Genomic DNA, 22,383 nt, shown 5'->3' with positions numbered 1-22,383 from the left:
TATTGATTCACTTAATAGAAAAAATCACATGGAGAGGGAAGTGTTTTGAGATAAATACAAATCTAGCTGCTCCTCAAGGACCAGGTACTATTACAATATTCTAAATTTGTTGGATTAATTTGGACAATTTTTTATGACTTTATTAAAAGGATACTTATCAGATGGCAATAAATAAAGTTGGGTAAAATTGCTATCAAACATGAAAATTACAGATGCAGATTTAATACTTATTTTTGTTTTGCAGAAGACGGTTTTATCTTGCGGCTCAACCCTAATTTTAATTATGTCATATTTTTGCATCATGCTGACCGACCATTTCCATTCTTTTCTCCAGGTAACAAAACCAACTTTTGGTAAATATTTTAGTTTAAGTTCCACAGAATCTCTTTCTAACCATTTCCTTTCTGAAAAAATATCTTATTCAAAGGAAATTGACCCATATAACACATTCCTTAACCTTTAAGGAATGTACAAACTTCTGAAGAAAAAGGAAAGCTTGGAAATTTCAGTATCTTCAGAACTAGTTACATATCTTGAGACAAAGGGACAACTCCACTACAAGCAAGAAAATTGTAAAATGGAAACAGATACCTTATCTTGGCAGAAGAGACTACAAGACAACTTTATGAAATATGCCAACATTACATGCAAACCAACCATAGCAATGAACATCTTCAATTTTAGCTCTTTAGATAGATGTAGTATTAGAGAAGAAGCAGAAATCTTAAAAACAATGACACTAATGACAGATTTTCAAAAGTTTTGTAAGAAAAAAGAAATCTGTTTGCCTGTGTGTTCACAAGAAAAGCTTTTATTTCAAACAGAAGCTTCTTCTGGAGGAAATCTTGGGTATGATATTTGTAAATTTAAGGGTAGTACAAATCCATTGTATTTAATTACAACAAGGTTAAATACAACTATTAAAAGTGAAGCATGCAAGAAGTATTTTTTAAATGGGAGGCTAAAGGCGAAGCTACTATTATTCAAAAGATATAATAATGAATAATATAATGAATAATAGACGAAAAGTAAATATTTTAAAATATATTACACACACCAACATCTAAAAATCTTAACATTTGCAAACATTTTAGGACTATACTAAAGATTCGTGGACGTGAAGACAAATATGTTGAGATAACAGAGGACCTTGATTCACATCCTTCTGATATCCTTATTGCCTTTGGTGGATACCTTGGACTCTTTTCTGGAAAATCTTTACTTGACTTTATCATATTTATAATACACAGATTATTTTAGTAAATATCAAAACAAGTGTGAAAGGTTTCCAACATGGCTTCAAACCCAATAAAATCTGCTGTATTATAAATGAATCTGAGCAATACTAAAAATTATGTATTGTATTGTATTACAGATAACTTTCAACAAGTTGGCCCCTGATATTGGAATAAATCTTAAAATTATCCATGGAAAGCTTTCTGTAATACAATGCAATAATTAACAAAATCAGATCAAAATGTCCCTCTAACTGAAAATCAGGACCAATTTAATTTTTTTAGTAAAATTATAAACCTATTGAACAAATCATGATCTTAAGGAAATTTGCTTTGACATGGGACATTCTTCATTCAAAAACATACTTTAAATTTAAACAAGGATGACAACATCCATAAGTAGCGAAGCACAAAAAATCGTCGATTGGAATACGTACAGGTAGATTTAAAATGTTTTTACCAGAATCAAGAATAGATTTATTGGATAAAATAAACATGAAACCTTGTTTTATTTTGCATGATGACGATGGTCAAAGTAAATTATATTAAAGATGCTCATAACAATGGGAAAAAATATTTTGATACAGATATCCCATAAAAGTTTGAAAATTGCATCAAAATAAACAAAGATATGGGGAAATATGTAAAACATATAAAAATAGCCAAAACCTGATATGAGGCAGTCTGGCCGTCATGGTTGTTTTATTACAACGACAAAAAATTTAATTTTTAAATCCTTAACTTAAAAAATTTGGAAAATCGGACCATATACACTGAAGATATGGAAAAAAGTGTTAAATATATAAAAATAGCCTAAAACCTGCTAAAAAGGCAGTCTGGCCGTCATGGTTATTTTGTTTAAAAGACGGGAAATTTAATTTTGATATATATAACTGAAAAATTTTGAAAATCCGACTATAAACACTGAAGATATGGAGAAAAATGTTAAATATATAAAAAACAGCCTAAAACCTGCTAAAAAGGCAGTCTGGCCGTCATGGTTGTCTTCTTTAAAAGACGGAAAATTTGATTTTTATATCTATAACTGAAAAAATTTTGAAAATCGGACCATAAACACTGAAGATATGGAGAAAAATGTGAAAAATATAAAAATAGCCTAAAACCTGCTGAAAAGGCAGTCTGGCCTTCATAGTTGTTCCTTTAAACGACGGGAAATTTAATTTTGATATCCGTAACTGAAAAAATTTTGAAAATCGGACCATAAACACTGAAGATATGTAGAAAAATGTGAAAAATATAAAAATAGCCTAAAACCTGCTAAAAATCGGTCCGAACGCCAATGATGTTTTATAGTCAATTGTGCTCCCTAATGATGGGAATGTTGTCAGCATTATATCTTTTATAGGAGCTGAGTAAATCCCATTTCCCCCATAGCGTTACGGACTGACTGACGGACTGACTGACGGACGGACAAAGTGAATTATAGAGTAGCTTCGCTACTAAAAATAATGAATTTGAGGTCAACTCTCTTTTGAGCAATGTCTGAGCAATAAACTGTAATAATTTTAAAGACAATTAACATTATAAGCTCAAATAAATGTTACAGTGGTAAAATAGGCTTCAAACTTATGTTTTTATAAATTATATTAAAACCATCTAAATGTTATTATTGTATTGTCTATATGTAAAAAAAAGATTTATGTAAATTTATGTTCTTTTATAATAAAACTAGCGACTTCGACCCTAGCCTCTAGGGACTTTGCCCCAAGAGATTTGATCAACCTAATTTTTCGTATTTTAGATTTAAAAAGAAAAAGAAAAAAATTTTTTTTTGGGGGGGGGTTATTTTTCATTTTTTGGGGTGGTTGGGGGTGTCCCACCCCCCAAGAAAATAGCTTAAAACCATCACAGGACCAGTAGGTATATTCCCTGAAGAATATAGCCCAATCGGTTCAGTGGTTACTGAGATCTTAAGCTTCAGACGGACAGACAGACGGACAGACGGACAGACAGACAGACAGACATCGTTCTACTTTGTATTATAGATGAGGAGGAAATCTTTCTTTTTTAATACAAGAGGTGGATGTAACTTCACAAACTTTTATTATGAGGTTAGGGTACTGTCTCAAATAAGCAATTTGCAAAATGATTTTCAATATTGTTTAGACTTATCAAATTCTAACACTTTACAAGTGTTGATGTTCGTTTGCCTGACTGCAGGATGTTAGAGGTTCGCTTTTATGAATGATGTCATCCTTGCAGGGGCGTCCAAGCTTTTTTTTTTGGGAGGGTAAAAAATTTTAAGGGGGGGGGTAATTCGTGTTTGGGGGGGGTAAAATGGCGCGCGAAACGCGCCGAAATTTTTTTTTACCCCCCCAAAATTTTTACCCCGGGGGTAAAATTTGATTGGGGGGGGTAATTACCTCCCCTAAAGTCTGTTGGGGGGGTAAATACTCCCCCCAAATCTGTTGAGGGGGGGGTAATTACCCCCCCCAAACTAATTTACCCCGGGGGTAAAATTTTTTGGGGGGGGTAATTTAATTATGTAAAAAAAACACCTACCTAATCTATTAAGTTAATAAGTACTATCCTATAACATAAAGTAGTAAGTAAGGTTTATTTGACTATAGCTTCAGATTTAATTACTTTTAATACTGAGTTCTCCTTTTTAGGAAAGCTTCACATAGATCCCATGATGGTTCCACACTATTATAGGTCAATCCTTTGAGTGGTTTTAGGCTATTTTTCTCCTCCCTTTTTACCCTTTAGAAAACACGAGTTCTTAGATGCTAAGGGCGCCACTACTATTCAAATATATAGTAGTATCTCATTCTTTAGAACATAAAAATACAATAATTAACTCACTAACCAATGAACTAATATGATTATACTTTAAAGTGAAGCGTCTTATAGGTCCTGGTAAGTTTTATAACTAGTTTTGAGACACCCTGACATCCTCCCAAAAGAAATCGCCTATAGAAATTCTTTTTCATTATTTAATGAAATATTTAATTTAGTTAGGTATCTATTTTATGGAATCTTCAGTGCTTTACAATTACATCATAGATCCCCGGGATGGTTTTAGCCCTTATAAAGGCCCAAGCAAATAAAACATGATCAAACTATTAAATTTTTTGTTATCATGGTTAAGAACTGTTTTAACTGGTTGGACTATATTGGGGTATAGTCCCTTTTGTGGCAACGCTCTTTAAGGGGCGTTTCTTCGTTTTTTTCACACAAGCTTCTCTCCTATTTCTAGTCCCTGCGGGGGGCCAATTGCTTAACCATGTGGGGCAATCACCTAAACCAATATAACCCATCGTAAAATAAACTATCAAAAGCCATTTAGGATATACTTTTCATTAACTATTAGGAGACCAAACTAGGAACATAAAATATATTACACCTCAAGGCTCGAGTCACACTATGACTTTTTTTAGGGGGGGGGGGGGAAAGGCGGGGATTACTCCCTCCCCCCAAAAAAAAAATTTTCAGTAAAATTTTTTTTTAAGAACATTCAATTTGGGGAGGGTAAATACCCCCCCCAAAAAAAATTTTTTAAAGAACATTTATTTTGGGGGGGGTAATTACCCCCCCCCCCAAAATGGTTTGGGGGGGTAAATACCCCCCCCAAAATCGTTGGGGGTATTGTTCACAAAATTTTGGGGGTGCCAAATGGCCCATTACCCCCCCCCCTTGGACGCCTATGCATCCTTGTTTAAAAATATAATGAAAGACTAAACTCTAAAGGCCCTATAACATTTTTGAACAATATTATTATTACAAATTTTAGTAATATGACAAGGGCTGTTAAGGAACGATAAATTGATGTATATTTCATTTTTGGGGATGTATTGGAAGCTATAGGACCCTTTACAAATGGGGTATACCTAGAACCCCCTTCTGCACGCCTATGATTGTATCCTAAAGACTTTAATATGTACTAGAGATAACGCCCCTAGACGCCTACAGGGGCATTTGAGGCGGGGGGAGTTAAATTCGATAACAACATTTTCAAAAATTAGGGATGTTATTTTTTAATTAAAAAAATTTTAATTAGTATTTTTTGGGGGGTTGGGGGGTAATTTTGTTCTAGGGGTGATTTCTCATGGGATGGTTGTGGTACCGTACCCTCCTCCAAAATAGTTATAAACCATTCCAGTAACTATGCAAAGATAACAAAAACAAACAGACAATCTATTACTTTATTTTTAAGATTTTATTTGTAGAATATTTGTCTATGTTTATGGTAAAGTATGTAATGTACCCAACTTATCTACATCTCTAATCCATGGATTAAAGAATTGGTAAAAATTCAAAGTCAACCTCGCCTAATTTCAAATTTATTAGGGTCTCGACATCACCCACCGCACACCACTAAATGAAAGTGAATCATTTTTTGAAGCGAAGCTTTTCTATAGTTGACCTCTCTGCAAGTCCATAACTGCTTGCTATTATCGTAATTAAACTATCCCATCGATTTTTAAGTTATCAGAATGATTCCTGTAACTGTTAGGTACAATTTAGAAAGCATAGCAACTCTAATTATTACCAGAAAGTTCGTAAATCTATTTTAAAAAATTGATTTTTATATGATATTCATCTCATTATGAAATATGATTTCATAGACGATTGGGCATTATGTTATGAGCTATATTACTTTTTTTGTAACACTTTTTGTTTGTTTTAATTATCCTCTTATCCTTATAAATGCCCGACTTTCACTTTTTTGGTTTCACGAACGCCTCGTCCCCCCCCCCCCCACCCCCTCCTCTTCCATACGATATAATACGGCGCGCCGCCCGGTTTAATTTCCCCATTTTTTCTGAGCGAATATAGGCCCTGTAACTGGGCGACACCTTATACCCGCCCCCCCCTTCCCCCTCCGTCCAAATATGTTTACACAAAACAGAATAATATAAAACAGATAATGAGATATTGATTCTAGAGACCAATGACTATTTTATCAATGTCAAAGCTGCAGTTTACGAGATCTTACAGTACTGACAGACATTCTGACTTTTTAAGTTAAGAGTTTAAGTTTTTGGGGGAAATGTTGATGATTTTTAATTGGCGGAAAAATGTGAACATCCCACATCGACCCTGACCTTATAAATTCATTCGTAACAACATTCATACAAACAGGGATTGTGATATAGAACAAAAAATATGTACATCAGTTTTTTGCAGTCACAAAAACTTTTAAAAATATGCATTTTTCCTAATTAGAAAGATGTTTGTGTGTGCGTGTTTGTGTATGCCCAGAGAGATCTCGTAAACGTCTGAAATTATTGTTCTTAAATTTTTTGAATGTTGAATAATGAACAAAATAAGATTTTAAGCTGAAGCCAAAAAAGGGGGATAGGGGCAAAAGTAACCCTCCAATTACAAAAAAATAATATTTTCTTTTCAAAACAAAATTACATCAATCTGTTTGGGCGAACCTTTTACCTAAAAAAGACAGGATGTATCTAGCCGCTCGACCGATATGGTTTTCCTTCATATTGAAGCTTTATTTAGGTAGAGGTGGGGCTCTATTTATTTAATTAATTGGCTACAAATTTAGGGTACTTTATCAAATTTTGTTAGGTTATTCAGGTTACTAACTAGTAGTTTCAACCAATAATAATAATCAGAAGAAATATACTTGTATGTATGTGACATCCCAGTGGGGAATTCTAAATTTATCGTCCATTGTTTTATCCATTAAGATCCCTGTTTAAAATTTCTTTGGTTTAAAAATCTTTAAACTGTTGATATTTGTTTTCTAAATACATGTCTATGTTCATGAATATATGTATAACCCATAATATAAGAACAATACTATATTACAATTGAATCAAAGTACTTATAGACTAGCGGCTACGCCCCTAAAGGCCTCTAGTGGCACTTTAACTTTTTTTTGAATAATACGTAACAGTTCTATGTTGCGTTCAAGTCTCTGCGTAAAAAAATTCGATTTTTTGTGATTTCTCTTGAGAGGGTGATGATCTCCTCCCCCAAAATAGTTATAAACCTTCCCGGGACCTCTGAGAAGCTACTCTATTAAGGAGAACCCGATCGGTTCAGCGATTAGCGAGATCCTTCGGTACAAACAAACAGACAGACAAACACACATCCTGTTACTTTCTTATAAGGATTCGCGGCTGCGCCCCTGGCATCTAGGAGTTCATCATTAAAGGTGAGGGGAAAGCAAAATTTATGTATAAAAAATAGCTTAAAACTCTCCTTGGAACCTATGTAAAGCTTTTGTTAAATGAAGAACTCGATCGGTTCAGTAGTAATCGAAATATTACAGCTTTATAAAAAAAAGAATAAGTAATATAAGAAAGGAGAGGACATTAATAAGTAAATAAAAAATCATAATCTCTTTTTCGTTGTATAACAACTTTGGGTACTTAAAGATTGATTGGTTGGTTCAAACACTAGGTAAAAACATTTCCAACAATATTTTAAATATACACAATGGGTAATTTTATTCATTATCATTGTGGATATACATCACTTTATATACAATTGTCTTATCCCTCGAGATGCCTAATAAAAACTACTGTCATACTGTAGTCATGAAATTTCGAAGCCTCAGGTAATTAATGATTTGGGAATCTACACAACCGAAAAAACGAAATGAATTTTTTTTTAAGTATAGACGTACGGACAAATAATCCTCAGTTATTAAGTAGTTGCGCTACTTATGAAATAATAAAAGCTATATACTTAAAAACTTATAAAAATGATTTCCGTTAAAGCTATACCATTAAATTACACCTGCATTTCTCATACATTATAGAATACAACCTCCCCTATAGCTTAGGAAAAATAACTTTAATTGGGTAAGGGAATAATCTTTAAAGAGACAAGATTAACCCTTACAGATCGGGGGGGGGGTCATATTGACCCCCCCCCCTCTAGTTTTTTCAATGTCATTTTTTTTGTAGGTAAGATAGAGAGTTGTGACTTCGTGACTTTTTAAGTTTAGTAATTATACGTCGTCAAGAGTTGATCTTATAAGGATATCTGGTCTGTGTCGGTCGTGGCGTCCGGTCAAAGTCGGTTAGGTGGCACCAAATTTAGAAAAAATTTCTAAATAAATCTTAATTTCTACATTATGACTTTTGTGTATAAGGTAGAAACCTAAAATTTTTTTGGTGAATACTTAGATATCAATGACCTTCTGAGAAAAGTGGTGTTATGACCGTTTGACCGCTCCCTGACCGACTTTATGACCGATTTTTGTCCGGCTTTTACCACAAACATATATCATAAATATCGTGGCTTCTATTACAGCTAGAGACCCATAAATTTTTTTGGTAAATCCTTGAGCAACAATAAACAGATAAAATATTAATTGGCGCCGCCAACCGCCGTTTTACCGCCGTAACCGCCGAAAATGGCGGTTTCCGTTATTTGCCGTTTTTCGGCGATGATCAGAAAAAGTAATTTTTTTGTTATGAAAAATAAAAGTTCGTCCTAAAATTTGGTCATCCTAGCTGCAAAATTGGCCGCTCTACAGCTGTTTTAATATTTAGCGGCTGGCCGCTAAAAAGCAGCTAAGGAGCGGTCTGGCCGCTATGACTAGCAAAAGTAATTTTCTCTAAAAATACACATGAACCACCAGAAAAAAATTTTACGTCTTTATCTGTAACAGGAGCCGAGATAGAGGGGGGGGTCAATATGACCCCCCCCCCCCCCCCCGATCTATTAAGGTGGGAATTGGTGCCCGATCTGTAAGGGTTAAAATTAAACCATCAATAAGAAAAGGGACATAAATTACAGTATAAACAAAAGCTTTTTGTTTACAATCAAAATCATAAAAAAAGATAAGGGTTGGATAGATAGATAATAATAAGAGAGGGGTAGGGGGAATTTTTACAACTTACCTTTTCCCCCTATCATCCCTATTTGCCCTCCCCTTCCCCCTAATTTCCCTTTCATTACCGTTTCCTTTCCCTCTTTTAGAACTCTTCTGTTATTATGTACGTGTTATTAGTTAACGAACACAGTGGGAAAAATCTTTCAAAAATAGAGTTTTATAATATTAATATCCAATAGAATAAGTGAGGGTTTTTTGTCTAAAGTAAAGATCTCAAAAAATACTGATTTAAAATGGTTGTACTTTTCAGAGAAGCTTTATAAATGTTTTTGGTGGTTTTAGGCTATTTTTATGACGTCCAACGTCCTCCTTCAGAGGCAAGGTGCAAAGCCATCGCTTCGAACCATATTAAGTAACTATGTGTTGTCTAAATGTCCATTTATAACGCAATATCACTTTCTCTTTGTTAAAGATTTGAATGATATTTTGAATATTTTTTCTTGTAAATTCCTTCAATTGTATACTGTGCATTGTTGATTCGTATTAAAGCTGTCCATCTGTTTAGCTTTACCACTGAGTGTGCCTTCTATATAAAAAGATGTATGTTCATTTCCGCGTGTGTATCACATTAGCAATTCACAAAAACCGCGAATTATTTCAACTACACAACTATTCCAATTACATGGCTTTTTGAGGGCTGAGTGATTTGTGTTAGCAGGGTGGAGGATAAGGGACCCAAAGGGATAAGACAATGGCCGATAAATTGATGTATATCTCCAATGGCAATACCAAAATTACCCTTTATGTATTTTATAATTTGTGGTTGAAACGTTTGAGCACTCAACTTAATTAATCAACCAAGATTAAATAACAGTTTCCAAATTTGTTAAGCTTACCAAAAAAACATTGGGGACTAGTGTAATAAACATCCCAATCTTTCTCCCCTCCCTGGTGAAGGATACCCTCTTTAAAGGAGAACCTTTTCGATTCAGCGGTTAGTGAGATTCTGTGCTACAGACCCACACAAACAGAGACGGACATAATGTGATTTTTATATACGAATTCTGTTTGCTAAATTTAAACATAATTGGCGGGGAAAGCAATGAACACCCTTCTATGTATATGTATTATACAGGTAGATATTTTACGAACCATGGAAGCGTCATACAATACAGCCAATAAAGTATTTACATTAGTACAATTTAGAGAGGGAGGGGACGTGGTTTTTTTATCATACTAGTCCCCAAAGTTTTATAAGAACGTTATAATACATGGTTGGTATATTAAGTTAGGTGTCCAAAAGGTTTCAACCACTATTTGTAATCTACAGAATGAGAAATAGAAATTTTGTGCAGTATCATTGGGGATGTACATTAATTCATCGGCCATTTTCTTACCCCCTAATATTCCGAGTACAATTACTTTTTGCTTCGCTCTTGTCAAGAAAATTGACTAAAAGTTTTATAAAGCTTCTTGAAAAGTATAACCAATTTGAACCAGTATTTTTCAGGATATTTAGAAAAAGAACTTAATGTAATTTATTATCCTATAATATAAAGTAGTAAACCCTTTTTTCTTAACCTTAAGATCTCAATAACTACTGAACCGATTTGGTTCTCTATTTAAGGTAAGCTTCAGATAGGTCCTGTGATTATTTAAGGCTATTCTAGTTTATGTAGTGGGAGGGTTTAGGCTATTTTTCTCTCCCCTTTTAATAGAGTGTCATTAGAGGCTAGGGGCATAGCCGCTAGTAATTAATATGATGGGATAGTCACTTCGGCCCTAACCTCTAGGGGAAGGGAAAAAGAATAAAACTACCACAAGACATTTGGAACGCTTCTCTGTAAAGTAAAATAGCATATTCCAAAATCCATTGACAAAAAACTTTTACTAATAAATATAACTGATCAAAACATTGGAAAAGGAATCTTAATGGATAAGACAATGAACGGTAAAATTAATTCGAAGTTTAATTTTTGCTATTCTTAATAAAAATTTACTGATTTATATGATATAAAAATATTCCGAAGGGATATAAGACCATCACTAGGGGTATATATTAAAATATTTCCTTTCTTTTAATATTTTTTTTAGTAAATAATATGTTTTTATATTAAATGATTAAATTATTTAAGATTATTTTTTATGGAGTAAAATACCCACCCCCCCTACCCCCCTGCACGTAATTCAAGCAGGTAGAGGTAGGCATAAAGTCACTGTGTGTGTATGTGTGTGCGTGTGTGTGTGTGAGTGTGTGTGTGTATGTCTTGGTATTTCACGAAGCGAGTGGCTTAGCTAAGCTAAGTCTGCAGTTGTTAAAAATGATTCATGCGAAGCGATTCAATTCTTTTTAACTTCATGTGAAATTTAAATATACATATCTTTGAAAATCATAGTTAAAATTAGTTTTTAATGCTTTTTATAAAAGCATTGTAATAAAAAAAAACGTATTTGATATTGAAATTTTTTGTGATAAATAAAGTGATAGAAAAAGTTACCTTTTGAAATCATAATATCATATTAGGTGAAAATTTAAACAAAGAATATAAATATATATATATATTAATATCAATATAAAAAGTGAATTTTTTTAAAAAGAAGAAAAGTTAAAAGATCAAAAAGTGTTTTTTGTGGAATTTTAAATAATTTTGATACGAATGTTTGACTTATTAATTTTCAAGGTTAGATTTTATTAAGTTTTAATATGTAGTAAAATATCTATCTATTAGTACATTTTTGGTTTAAACTATATATCCATCTAGCTACACTCAATCTATCTTTCCTACTATCTTATAAGTGACTACGCCCCTAGCATCTAGGGCTCTTTATTGAAGGGGGTAAAAAAGGTGCAGAAAATAGACTAAAATCATCCCTAGGCTTAAATCTAAAAATCAATGGCGTGCGAACCGAAGGGGGCATTTGGGGCAATCGCCCCCCCCTAGCAACCGCCCCCCCTGCCCCCCCTAAATGTTAAAAAATGCCCCATTTTGCCCCCCCCTGGTCAACAAAAATGCCCCTTTTTGCCCCCTACCCTACAAAAAGCAAAACTATCCCAGTTTCCAAAAAAAAGATCAAGAAATACTCCAAAAAAAATTTTTTGGCGCTTCGCGCCAATCAGACAGTTACTATTCATTTAACCTTACCAAATTTTTTAATTAGTGTAGAAATTAGGTTATAATCTTTTTTCACTGAACATAACAAACCAGGTTATAGGAAGTATTTTATTTTGTATAATATAAACTTATTACCAAAGAAATTTTGTACATCCCCAATGATGATACACAAAATTACCCCTTATATAGATTACAATTAGTTGATGAAATGTATGGAAACTGGACTTAATTAACCAACCAATCAAAATTCCATTAAAGTCCCCAAAGTTGTTGAGCCAACGAATAAGAAAATTTTATATGAAATTTGGGGACTAGTGTAATAAATAGCCCAAAAACCCCTCCCTCCCTGCATATTTGAAGAAAAAAATTTGCGCTTCGCGCTCTTCCAAATGGTTTCTGCTATGAAATATTGGGGACTAGTGTAATAAATAGCCCAAAAACCCCTCCCTCCCTGCATATTTGAAGAAAAAAATTTGCGCTTCGCGCCCTTCCAAATGGTTTCTGCTATGAAATATTGAGGACTAGTGTAATAAATAGCCCAAAAACAACTCCCTCCTTGCATATTTGAAGAAAAAAATTTGCGCTTCGCTCACTTCCAAATGGTTTCTGCTATGAAATATTGGGGACTAGTGTAATAAATAGCCCAAAAACAACTCCCTCCCTGCATATTTGAAGAAAAAAATTTGTGCTTCGCGCCCTTCTAAATGGTTTCTGCTATGAAATATTGGGGACTAGTGTAATAAATAGCCCAAAAACCCCTCCCTCCCTGCATATTTGAAGAAAAAAATTTGCGCTTCGCGCCCTTCCAAATGGTTTCTGCTTTTTATCACAATGAAAGGACAAGTAATTTTTTTTATTTTTTACACAGTTCATTATACCTTTGGTTTTTATGGTACGATAAATTTTTTTGTGGATTATAATATTAAAAAAAATAAAATTTCTTGCTGTTTCGAGCATCCAGTATGTAATTTACTTTGACTGTCATCACACAACATACAGGAAAAAGGATTTGTGACTTTTCTACCTAAAATATATATTTATTTCAACAGATGCTCTTTAAATCTACTTGTCTGTATTCTTATTAATGATTTGAACATCCCCTTCCACCCATTAAAAATGTTTTGTGGTGGAGGGGGGGGGGGAAGGTTAATTTATCTTCTGTACTATTTTTTCGAAGATGCTTTCTAGCTCCCTTCCCTTCGGTCATTACAGGGTGGGGAGAAGGGATGGGGGAGAAGAGAAGGGGGGGAAGAGGTGGGGGATATAAATGGGAAATAGGGATGGGGGAAGGGATGGGGAAAGGGATGGGGAAGAAGGGATAAGGACTAGGAGGCCCATAATCAAAATATAAACGCCCTTATTTAAAATTAGAATATATAATCAAAATGCCCCCCCCTAAAGCAAAGTGCCCCCCCGGGGCACTTTGATTTAGGGGGGGGCAAAATTTTACAAAATCTTCAAAATGCCCCCCCCTAGACAAAGTGCTTCGCACGCCACTGCTAAAAATAATAGCATAAAACTAACCTAACACATGGTAATCTTCCCTAAAACGAACACTCAATCATTTCAATGGTTATTTAAATCTCAAGCTTCAGACAAAATAAACGTACTACTTCTCTACTTATTCAAAGAGGGAGGGAGTAGAAAATAGTCTAAAACTATCCTTGGACCATTGTGAAGCTTACCTTAAATGGAGAACTTCATAGATTCAAAGGTTAGCGAGATCTTAATGAGCAGACAGACTACCTTACTACTTTATATTATAGCTTCACTGGAAAGGAGAACAATATAGATCAAGCGATTTGCGAGATTCTTAGCTACATACATACACACAGACATACTTTAACTTTATATAAGAACTAGCGGCTACGCCCCCTAGAAGCCTCTAGGGGCACTTAAGTTAGGAGGGGGAAAGGTCGACCTTATCCCATATTAAATTTGAGTTTCAAAAGAATAAAAAAAATATTTTTTGGGGGAAGGGGGGTGAAGACACCCTTCCAAAAATAGTTTAAAACCTTCCCAGGACCTATAAGAAGCTTCACTGTAAAATAGAACAATATCGGTTCAGCAGTTAGCGAGATCCTTCGGTACAGACAAAAAAACGCTTAATACTTTATATAATAGGATTATAATGAATTCATTAAAAAAGAATAAAGGGGTGTTCTGTGCTAGCTGGGCATTTAAAACACCAAATTGAGATATATGGTCTTTATGAATTTTCCATTTTACGCGATTTTTGAACAATACCTTCCTTTTATAGCATATCGTTTATAATTTAAAAAAAAACATGTTTCAATCCCCAGTTTGAAAAATTCTAGCCCTTGAATGTTCCTTTCTTTCCCTGTAGGTCCTTTATAAACCGAACTTAACCTAACCTAAAGCAATAAAAATGCGTTTACTTTCTTTTACAATTCGTTTTAACTTTTAACACCCTTTAGTTTAAACTTAAGGTAACGCTCCAGACCTTTTTAGTTCGTCCAAAAGCATTAACTTCCAAACTATTGAACCTATAGTAAAAGTGTCTGATTCTGATTATGACGTAAAAAAAATTAGCCAATGAGAGGCCAGTATACACTGTAATTGACCAATAGTAAAATTTATAGTGGCCTCTTATTGGTTAATTTTTTTTGACGTCATAATCTGAGTCAGCCACTTTTACTAGGTTCCAAACTATTGCATACATCTAACACCCTTAGACTGCTAAACCTATGCCAGAAAGTCTTGACTGTGCATGACAATAATTTGCGCCTTTTTTCGGCCAAGGCATTCTTAAAACTCTAACTTCACAACTGTAGTTTTAACGTCCTTAGTTATGACAAGGTTTGTGCCGAGATCACCATAATGAGCAAATACGTGTTACGCAAATACGAGTTTTAGAGTAGCAGAACTACTAAACGTTGTGACTAGTAAATATTACAGAGAGAGGGGACAATGGGCTGTTTATTACACTAGTCCCCAAAGTTATATAATAACTTACTCTTATTTGTTGAATTAACAACTTTAGGGACTTCTACACTAGTCCCCAAAGTTTTATAATAATGTTTTCTTACTAGGGGAATTAACAACTTTAGAGACTTTTACTGAGTTTTGATATGTTGGTAAAAGGGGTAATTTTGTGAATCATCATTGGAGATTAACACAAATTTATCAGCCAAATTCTTATCCCTTTAGATCCCAGAGTTTCGTTACTAGAAGTTGTGACTGATAAATATTTGATGATTTATAAGAAATCAGTTCCATATGGTTATAATTGCTCTTCTAGTGGATTTATTAATAATTGGATATTACACCAGATTATCATGTACTCTATTAAAGTGAAACTTATTGCTGGCTAAAATGATTATCCACCCTCTTTATCTCATCCCCTCCTCTTTTACTTGAGAAACCAACTGACCAATAAATGTTAGTAAGCTAAACAGACGACAATTTTTCCCTTGTCATAATATCCACGTATATTGTACATCCATTGCTCTACTGTGCGTAGTGACATGAACCATATATATGCAGTGTCAATTCACTTACGCACATCATCAGATAACCAGAATCGCATTCTATACACAATAGCAAAAGCTATTAACATCTTATTTTATGGTATTGTGTATCTTTTTATTCAAAATGTCAGTACCTTAGTTAGTCAGCTACACTAAGGGACAAACATAATTTTCTTTGCTGTTATTCAAGATAAACAGCTGCATTTTTTTGTAAGATTTCCTATACCATTAAGCATCCAGTATACAATTTATTACATCCATTGGTTAACAGTGATAGCACCAAAAATAATAAAACATAGGTATGCAAAATGTTTTAAGATTTTTGACATAAATATATTCTTGAATTTCGACAACTAAACATTGGCTATTTAACTTACATTGTCCGTATATTCATGATTTTTAATGCTTTGCTTCTTATAGATGTTGTCATCAGGGGGGGAGGGGACATTGGGCTGTTTATTACGTTAGTCTCCAAAACCACTAATTGTAATCTGCAGAAGGGGTCATTTTGTGTATTATCATTATTAGGGATGTACATAAATTTATCGGCCATTGTCTTATCTCTTGTATTGAATATGGAACACCGTACAGATGTTAAAATGCGGAATCTAAGGCACACCCTATTTACTTGAGTAACCGCATCATTATCTATCTATCTTACTTTGTTGTGACACTTTTATGATTTTCTACTTTCATTTCAATAATGTTCTTCTACATACATATACTAGCCTATTCGCCCAGGGAGTAAGGGAGGGGACAATGGGCAATTAATTCAATTTGAGAGTTTTTGAAGAAAGGCCATGAAAACCAGAATAATCCCGAAAATATTGTGGAAATTGTAAAGTGATTGTTGATTAAATCTAGAAAACCATAAACCAAGAAAAAAGTTCCAAGAAATAAAGCAATCATTTGAAAATAAGATTACCAGTATTACAGACTGACATAACCATTCTGTAATTAATTACTAGAAATATCTCCCTGGATCTCTTCAAATGACAGGGAAAGAGAAAAGAGATTTGGAGGCAAGTGATGTGAACACGGAAAAAAGGGGCAGGCAGGCGTGTAGCTGGATGGGCAAGTATATGACCCGCACGCCTTCCTGCCCCTTTTTATCCTGTTTATTTCCCCCACCTCCCTTCTCCATTTCCCTTTCTCGTCTACTTTTAAAAAGGAGGTGGGGATGAAGGGAGTGAAATATAGTATGGGAGGGGGGCCGTGTATTTATATTTGAACTACTCTCTTTCTGCAAATCTATATATATTCAAAACTAACATAGCGAGTAACGGCATTTCTTGCGCAAGTCCCCAAACGCAGTCAGAAACTGCTAAATTCTTGCACATTCCCTTTAAGCCAGTCCCCAAAGTCTGAGACTCCTAAATATTGAATATTCGATCCATTGTCCCCTCCCTTACTCCCTGCTATTCGCCCCTAGCCTCTAGGAGCTTTTTTCCCTCAAGGGTCAGGGGAGAATTTAAAAAAAAAATTAAAAACATATAAAAACAAAAAAATTTTAAAAAATGACAATTTTTTTGGGGAGGGGGAAATATTAATTTTTAGGGGGTTTGGGGGTGTCTCATCCCCCAAGAAAATAGCATAAAACCACCACAGGACCAATAGATATATACCCTGAAGAGTATAATCCAATCGGTTCAGTGGTTTCCAAGATCTTAAGCTTCAGACGGACGGACGGACTGACATCATTCTACTTTGTATTATAGATATGTATATGTATGTATGTACATATATGTACTAGCAGCTACGCCTCTAGAGGTATTTAAAAGAAGGGGGGGGGGGGGTGGAGGTCGACCCTCCAATTTTAATTTTAGATATTTTAGTTCTAAACAAAAAAAGTAAACAAAAATTTGAGGAGAGATTTCCCTTGGAAGGTACCCTCTTCAACAATAGTCCTCTAGACTTGCATAAGATGCTTTACTGTAAAGAAAAACCTGGCCAATCCAGCAATTAATCTGACTATCCATCAACATATCTGTTTTTCTATCTATTTATCTAATTAATTACCTAATACTAGCCTTCCAACTTAACTACAATCTATCGTAATCTTTCTACCCAGCAATCTATTAATATAGTAATGTATCAATCTAGAAATCTAGATTTCTATCAATCTAGCAATCTATTAATATAGTAATCTAATAATCTATCAAACCAGGAATTTATCAATCTATTAATATACTAATGTATCAATCTAGAAATCCATCAATCTAGTAATCTATCAATATAGTAATCTAGTAATCTATCAAACCAGGAATTTATCAATCTATTAATATAGTAATGTATCAATCTAGAAATCTATCAATCTAGTAATCTATTAATATATCTGTATATCTAATTATCTATCTAGTAATCCTTATATATCTATCTATCTATCACTGTGGTTTATTTTAATTATCTAAATTGAATTGTTTATTTTTTATTTTTATATTTGCACGAAAACACTTTTTTACAATTTGCAATCAAATTTAAACAAGGATGACAACATCCATAAAAGCAAATCTCTGAAATGATAGGACAAACGAACATTAAATCTTGTAGGGTGTCAGAACTGAATAAGCAGAATATAGATGCATATTTGTAAACAAAATTGTAAGTAAATTTGTTGCAAATCTTCTTAAATACAGAATACTGTTTAAGAACATACTTACATTTTTAGGACTTGATTTTACCTTGTTGTTACAGGAATCAGTAAAAAAAATCAGATGAATAGGATAATTATAACCTACAAAAAATGTCAAAAAGTACAAAAATCTGAAAATTTTAAATGTACGTACGCCTCCTAAATCGTAAATTGTTATAGGAATCATCTTGCAAAGTTTGAAATCGATAGGACAATTCTAACATGTTCAAATCAACGAAAAAGCTAATTATCCTGGACATAGATACGGACTAACCCTAACTATAGAAAATATTCGCTCTTAACATGAATTATGTCCATTATTAGCGTAGCAAGTACAAGAATATAATACTCATTTGTTGAAAAGTTTCGCCTGACAAGCATAGAACCTTCTTTGCCGACAAATCAAATTTGATAGTTCAGTCCCCAAGGTTTCACAGCAGATGCAAGCGGGAATATGTGGATATTTTTTGGGTACCAGTATAATTTACGCGTTTCTGATAATAACTGAGTATTACATGAATCTACAACAAATTGTTTATTATCAGGGGAAGAATCTATTTGCTGTTTGTGGGATATTTATGTACAAACATTATTATTAGGTAAGCACGCAAAACTATAGTAATATCCAAGGAGGGAGGGATCATTGGTCTAAATTTTACTAATTTTTAAAGCTTTATGAAACAAACACTTAATCATTTGCTTAAAAATTTTAGGAACTTTGAAATTGGCTCAGATGCATTTTTTTCATTAGAAGTTGCATAAGAAAAATGGACAGCTTCGATTAAATTCTCGGATTTAAACAGCGATAAGTTGTCCAATTTTGCAGCTGCAGCTCCGGAACATTAATAAATATAATACTATGATACTAATTTAATGATAGTTGCTTCAAGTGCCGAGCCCTCCTTGCCTCTTAATATTTGTAATAATTATATTTATAGATTGATAAGTATGTATTAACTGATTATTAGAATATTTAAGAGGATAAAAGTAGATTTATCATAACGAAACTTGGAAATATTGATAAAATATAAATAAAAATGAATATTTACCAATAAATGTATGTTTTTATGTTAAGATCTAGCTAACCACTGAACCGATTGAGTTCTCCATTCTAAGAAAGCTTCACATAGGTCCCAAAATATATTTAGGTTGACAGGGGCGCAGACGCTAGTTGTATATTACTAAATTACAAATTATTAAACTTCTGATAAATAATTATTATACATTTAATCTTCAAAAATTTATTTAAAAAACAAGAATTAGGGTAACGTAGAAATTGACTGACATATGGATGGATAAACCTTAGTTGTAAAGGTGCTACGCTACAAAAAAAAAGATGGTAAACCTATGAAAAAATATTATGTAAGGTTTTTTTTTCTGCGGTTTGATCTTTATTCCGCTGCTATAAAAAATTTTTCTTGTCTCAAACAAAAACTAAATTTCTCATCGATTTAAAAGGAAGCTAAACTTTAATTTTTTATTTCAAATCTAACTGATTTTTGGCTTTTTTGGCAGTCTGTATGTTATTGTTCATAACAGATAGCTCTGATAATGAATATACTGTTAGAATCGTCCTATGTGTGTCTGTCTTTCAGATGAATCATTCTCAAGTTTTTCAAATATTTAGGGGAGTGCCTCCCTCTCCCCTTTTAAGAAAAATTCCCCCCTGAAAAGAATTACCCCCCTATTTTTTTATATATAGAACAGAGCTGGATCTTTAAATCATTTGAGTGGTGAGACAGATTGGGGTGAGCCGAATTTCAGCCAATCACAGCGCGGCATTTCATAAAATGCCGTGCTGTCATTGGTGGAACGTTGGCTCATCCCGATCTGGCTCACCACTAAAATGATTTAAAGATCCAGCTCAGAATTGTCTTACTCGAATTTTCTTTAAATGTTGATTCATAGAACGTTTAGGCATTACTTTTAAGAAGTTAATGCATTATCTTATATTATGTTTTTAAATAAGGTAAATTTTAGGTTTAATTTTATAAACTTTTGCTAAAAATCATTTAATTTAAAATTTAATGGAAAAATAAAAGTTTCCTTTTAAATTATTGAAAAGAAAATTCATAAAAGGAACAAAGAGTGATGTTTAATTTCAAACATTTTTCATTAAAAGTTTCATAGATTTTTTTGTCCATTTTTTATACCAATTTTGTACTTTCTTTGCTTTCTAAATGCATTATATATAATGCTTTGATTCCTTTGATGATTTGGCATAATATCAAAAGCGTAGCAACTATAAAAATCATAATAATGTAATAATTATTTACTTTATGCATAAAAAAAAAATTACATCTTTAAAGATTTTTGAAAATCTTAATCTTTTCCTTCGTCTATAATGTACCTTTATTCTGAAATCAATTTTGTACGATTGGATTATTTTATCCTAAAAATACTTATTTTATCAAAAAAGTAAGAATTTCTGTGTTGATAACAGCATAATGCTGTAAGTGTAAAGACATTGTTAGGACAAAATATCTTTAACAGTTTATTCAGATGCAAACAAATTTTTCTTTCATTGAAATATTCCTCGCTGATCAAATATTATGTAAAAATCTTCTCCCAAAATGAAAAGGGGGGGGGGGGAGGTTCTTGTCATGGTTATTGACTGTATGCCTTATGTCACGCTTGAAAAAATATCAAAATTTTGTGTTCTCTCAAAACCCCCAAAATTTTTTTTTGTAAAAATACTATTTTTCGGGAGGGGAGGGGGATATTTTTTTCTTGAGGTCCTATCTCCAGCTGTTTACGAGATTTTATTGAACATACATACATCCTATAAACACATGTATTTGTAATTCATTTCCTATACAAGGGATCAAATTAACAAAATGTCAAAGTTTAACAAGTTAAGTGTAGAAACTACACTAACAGAAGATATTCGGGATATCAAGGATAGACTATCTAAATTAGAAGTAATTGAGAGTCTGTCTGCCCGTATTACTGCAAATGAAAAAGAACTGGCTTCTCTTTCTAAAGCCATGAGTGATTTGCAGGACGCAAATACTGATCTGAAAGAGGAGATAAAGAAGCTCAATGATGATCTTGAGTCCAGGCCTAAAAAGGCAGATTTAGATGCTTTAAAAAGCGAACTATCTGCATTTAAAGCACAAATTAATGATAAGGATATACTTCCCTTAAAGGAAGGACTTGAGACTGTCAGAGAAGGAGTGGATGCTAGAGAGCAGGCATCAAGGAATTACTGTGTGCGTATAAATGGCTTATTTGTACCAGAAGCCCAAGCCAAAAATATCTCTGAATATGACCATGCTAAGCTTTGTATGGCTGCTGTGCATGAAGTGCTTGAGCCTGTGTTGATCAAAAAGAAAGATTCTATTGGTTTCAGCGTTGAACATCCATCAGATTACATCGAAACAGCTCATGTATTGCCCATCCCAAAGAGTGGTAATTATATGTGCCCACCTATTTTTGTGCGTTTCAAAAACCGCAACCTTCGAAATCTAATTCTTGCCAACAAAAATTTTGCTAAGGTTCGGAAAATTGATAGTGAAAAAGGCACAAAAAGCTATCGTATTGCTGCTGATCTTACTAAACGCCGTTATGCTGTCATGCAAAAATTGATTCAATCTGAGAAATTTGAAAAAGTTTGGCATTTAGATGGCAAAATTGTCAAATTTATTACCAAAAAGAGTGAGAAAGTATTTAAAGTAAAAATGTTTGAAATCACACCCAATCAAATAATTGAGAAATATTGTTAAGAGATAAACATTATTATTCTATCATATGTAATACTTTGATTAAGTTTTATCCTCTTACATTATATTTTACAATATTTCAATTTTAGAGTAGCTTCGCAACTAAAAATTGTTTCATGTAAATATAATTTTATACCCTTGTTAGTGATCTTTGTTTATATGTTAAATTATACCCAATTTCCATATTTTTCATTCATTAAAAACTTCTCCCTATTTTCCCCTTACAGCCCCAACTTCCTTTCTTCATTATACCTTTTATGTATATGTCTCACACTATATTTATGTAATGATTTTCGATAGGGTGGGCAGTATCTGTCAGATTTTAAATAATATTGAATATGATTTCTTATCTAGATATAAAGATTCTACATTAAATGGTAATAATTATGAAAATCCGTATTATGAAATTGATTTAT

At 33.3% G+C, this 22,383-nt stretch overlaps 1 protein-coding gene across 1 annotated transcript in view; it reads left to right on the top strand.

The window, feature by feature from the left end:
- Positions 1–11,295: 11,295 nt before the first annotated feature.
- LOC145306063 (bicaudal D-related protein homolog) overlaps positions 11,296–22,383 on the top strand; it is a 318,688-nt gene continuing 307,600 nt past the window's right edge. The window contains exon 1 of the mRNA XM_080147993.1: positions 11,296–11,690. The gene's annotated coding sequence lies outside the window, so the exon portion shown is untranslated. The remainder of the gene's footprint in view (positions 11,691–22,383) is intronic.

Source organism: Acartia tonsa, chromosome 14 (genome assembly GCF_053477335.1).
Source record: "Acartia tonsa isolate MP-2025a chromosome 14, ASM5347733v1, whole genome shotgun sequence".
Taxonomy (NCBI): domain Eukaryota; kingdom Metazoa; phylum Arthropoda; class Copepoda; order Calanoida; family Acartiidae; genus Acartia; species Acartia tonsa.
Note: the sequence above shows the minus strand (reverse complement) of the source record. Positions and strands in the feature narration are given on the sequence as shown.